The sequence below is a fragment of the Hipposideros armiger genome, unplaced genomic scaffold (genome assembly GCF_001890085.2).
Source record: "Hipposideros armiger isolate ML-2016 unplaced genomic scaffold, ASM189008v1 scaffold_8, whole genome shotgun sequence".
Classification (NCBI taxonomy): Eukaryota; Metazoa; Chordata; class Mammalia; order Chiroptera; family Hipposideridae; genus Hipposideros; species Hipposideros armiger.
Genome location: NW_017731358.1, coordinates 7266992 through 7271120, shown reverse-complemented (window position 1 = coordinate 7271120; position 4129 = coordinate 7266992). Strand labels below are relative to the sequence as shown.

Below are 4129 nucleotides of genomic sequence, written 5' to 3'. Positions count from 1 at the left end.
ATGATGGTGCCAACTTGGGCCAGTGAAGCAACGTCCTCCACAACTAGACTGAAGAACAAAACGACAGCAACTTGTCTGTTCCCCTTCCCCAATCTCCCAGCACTGTTCCCATCCCCCCAATTCCCCAATAAAAATCTTAAAAAAAAAATTAGTAAGGGGCAGAGTGGAAAGACTTACTCAAAAAGATCCAAACCACACCAAAAAAGTATGCTGACATCTATCTGACATTCCAATGATAGTCATATAACATTCTTGGATAGAAATTAAAACAGATTCAATTCTATATCCTGCTAAAACTTTGAAGTCACCAGCTGTGTGTTCCTAGGCAAGTGGCCTAACATCTTTGACACTTAGTTTTCTCATCTGTAAAAATTTGTATGTTTATTGTATAGATTCAGTGAAGTAATGCATTTGGAGTACTTACCAGTATACTTAGCTTAAGCAATCAGTTAACAGATATTCACTTAACTAACATTTTACTGGACCATTACTGTACCAGGGATGCAAAGGGGAACATGTTTCCTGCCCTTGTGGAACTCAGGACCAGACAGCTATAAGAACAATGAAATTTTAACACAATATGGAAACTATTATAATGGAAGATTAAACAGTGTGATTTGGGAGGGAGAAAGGTATTATACAGATATGGTGAACAGAGGAGGGAATGATGGCAAGGAAGGTTTCAACTGTGAACTGTGGAGTGGTCTGGGTCTGAAAGGAGAGTAGAGTTTTGCAGACAGAGAAGGCAGAAAAGACATTCCAGGCAAAAAAGAACAGCTTGTGCTAAAGCAGAGAAGGCAAAACGTCTAAAAGGTCTGGGAGGGTAAGGAAATATTGAACAGTTCAAGTATTCTAGAGGCTTGATTAATAAAAGCAGAAGAGAAAAAATTGAATTTAGGCTGTGAAGGGCCTTGTGTGCCTTGCTAAGAAGTGTGACCACTAGCCCATGAGGAACAGAGAGCAAGACTTTAAAGCAAGAATGTTTTGTAATCAGATTGTTTTTGATGAAAGAGAGTAGCAGCGTAAAGGATAATGAGAGGCAACCAGCCAGGAGGCTATTGCAATAGTCCAGAGAAGAGGTGACGAAGACCCCAAAACTAGCCGCCAATGAATTGGAAGTAGGTGGTGAGGAAGAGAAAGTGAAGGGTGAAATAAATACAGCATGTGAAATCCAAGGTATGAAAATGGCTTGGTCCCTTCTCACCGCAGTCACCCCAAAGGACCAAAACAAAAACAAAGAAAACCTCTTTTAAAAATAATCTCTTTTGTTTGTATGCAAATAGGCGATGCAGAGTGAAAATGCAACTCAAGTGAGATGATGACAAATGCAATATTTTGTCTTCAATCCATGAAACACAAAAATTGAATTGGTTTACCGGTGCTGTCCTTCTTAAACATTCCAATTCCTCACATTAAAACTGTAGCCATGTGCAAGGCTTAAGTGTGATTCTTTTCAATCTTAAACCAGATTGAGGAAAGCTATTTAAGACCCTTTTCAAAAGAGGCTATCCCTTACATCGTTGAAGAGTAGGAAAAACACAAATTGTTTTACTGGAAAATTTCTTTCAAGTAGCAACACTCCTCTATTGTTGGACATTTGGAATCTTGCAGATAAAAACATGCAAAGAGAGCTGCAAAAATTACACCTCTCTGGTTCTGCACCACCAACTTGAAAATTGCAAATCAAGGTTGATAAATGCATATTTTAAGGCTTCTCAGAAGTCTTATGTGCATTGCTTTAGGTTACAAAGATGCCACAGGGAAGTGAGCCTTTGGGTGTACAATGTCCCCTCCCTCAACCCTGTTGTGAAATGGAAGCATCAAAAAATCCAGTGTTTTTTGTGTTGTTTTTTTAATCAAGATTAGCCGTATTGGCTGTGTTCTGTATACCCCAATCTATTTTATTTTGTAGTGCATATTTTATTTATACTCTTAAATAAATATTTTGCATAAAAAGGTGCTTTCACAGATCTTCATGCCTCCCTAAATTTGAAATATGCTGCCATTTCTTAAAATGTGTTAGTTTTGTTATGTATTATAGTCCGTCCTCTACACACATAGGAAAAAATATGGACTCAATTCTTCAAGCAACTTCTACATTTAGAATATTACCTCATTTTATTTCTTCTGAGGCTATAAAGGAAATGACAAATGTTAGATGCTTTGTAAAAGAAATGACAGTTTCTCAGGATGTGTAAGTACATACACTTATGCAAATAAGTCACTTAAATTCAGATATCATGGTCTTCTGAATTTGGGTTTAATGTTCCCAGGTGACACAAAAGAAATAATGTTTCAAATAAGATATTTACTTTGTTGAATTCTGAATTTGGTATCTGAATTTTGAAACTTGCTGCTGTATGTGTTTCTCTTTTTTCTCTTGTCTTGAAAATATTTTACATAGTTTTGTTATTTGTTAACTAATAGGACATCTCTTGTATAAACTATCAGAGGAAATCCTGAGATTGTAAGATTGTATTGCAAGCCTTACTAAATAGCTAGACTATAGAATTATTAAATAAAAAGGAAGGATCACTTAGTTTACCCTTCCCTCGAGTGAGTTTTCTCTACTGTGCCATCCATGACTGATGGTCATGCAGACACCATGACCATTTAAAGTATGAAGTGAGGGAGAACCAATATCTCTTGGAGAAGCCTAATCCTCAGATGGAGGGCCTGAGGAATTTTTAGTTTTGTTTTGTTTTATTTTAAGGTTCTTTTTATTTTTGCAACGTCATTCCATGCAAAAGCAATAGAAACATAACAGTCTTAGCAAGAAGTTTACAATTGACTATTTGAACAGGAACTCTGTATACATTCTAATTTACAGCAATTTTACATCGTAAAGTGACTGTAAAAAAAAAAAAAGGTTCTTTCTAATCCTACCCTGCTGCCTTAACTCTTGGAATATTATTGATAGAAACCTACCTAGTACTGTTTATAAGTACCAAATTAAGACTGTATAATTTACATAAAATCTATTAACAGCACCATTTAATATCTTTGACTATTCAGTGCTTTGTGTGAGGGGAAAAGCCACTTTGACATATTGACAAAAGGCCAAAAATTAAGTTTCCATAAAAATGTCAAAGGTATCCCATTCTGAGAATACTTAGACCAGTAAAGAAAGCTGATGCTAGTTTGGTCCTGTCAACACACAGTTAAGCCCAAACCAGCCACCTGACAAGCAGCAACTTAATGTCTAAAACACCTGTGGAAACAAGTTAAAGTGTGCTTGTCTGGTTCACTTGGAAAATGGTAGAGATTAAGCAATTAAGTTTGCTGGAAGATTGCTTCAAGTTCAATTTTCATTGGATTTAGTTTCAAATTTATGATTTGAAACATGCAAAACACATTCACTGCACATAAAATTGTTTCTTCAGAAAATAAAGCAAGAATAACAATTCACCATAAGATAATCAACTATTAACAGAAACCACCCAGTTACAAATGCATAAGGCATGCTTGGCTGGCCCTCCATCTAGCCAGGTAGAGGTTGAGGCAATGTGCTCTAAGTTGGCCTCCACATGGCACCATTTAGCTCACATGGCCCAGAAGTCTTTCAAGGGTTCAGTTAAGTAAGTTTCCAAGTCAAACTTGTCCTCCACTTGGCAATGCACGTTTCTAACTTTGGTGAGCGTGTCAGGGTAACATATCAAAGTTATCCTGAGAGCTGGTCTGGGACTCAGGACTGTTTTCTGTGGATTCGGTCTCCATTTCCCTGAGTTTTACGGGATGTATTTCTTGAAAATCATATCCTTCTTTAGCTGGAGGATGCCAGAAATGTGGAGCCACCTTCCAGAGTTTGATCTACTGGTCCCACAATCGACCAACTATACTTCTAGAATTTATTGGAGGCCTTGGGATGAATGACAGGTTGTCGAAGGTGTCGAAGGTGCCTTGGGACTTCATTAGTATAAGGATCATAGGCAATGGTGTTCTTGCCATAGTTGATCTGCTTCTGTCTTTTCATCAGTACACTTTCCTCTGTTTCCGAGACGGCAGGCACTGCAGGTGTAGGCTGCCTCGAATCAGAACTTCCCGATGATTTTCTCTCTCTTCCAAAGTCATTTAAGAGGAGTTTCCTTTTTATATCTTGCAATTTGTTAACTCTGGCCCTCATTTTATC

At 37.5% G+C, this 4129-nt stretch overlaps 1 protein-coding gene and 1 pseudogene across 6 annotated transcripts in view; one reads left to right on the top strand and one right to left on the bottom strand.

Annotated features, from left to right (window-relative positions):
• CD86 (CD86 molecule) overlaps positions 1 to 4129 on the top strand; it is a 61509-nt gene that overhangs the window by 9553 nt on the left and 47827 nt on the right. The window lies entirely within an intron of this gene.
• Positions 3543 to 4123, bottom strand: LOC109386881 (histone RNA hairpin-binding protein pseudogene; annotated as a pseudogene).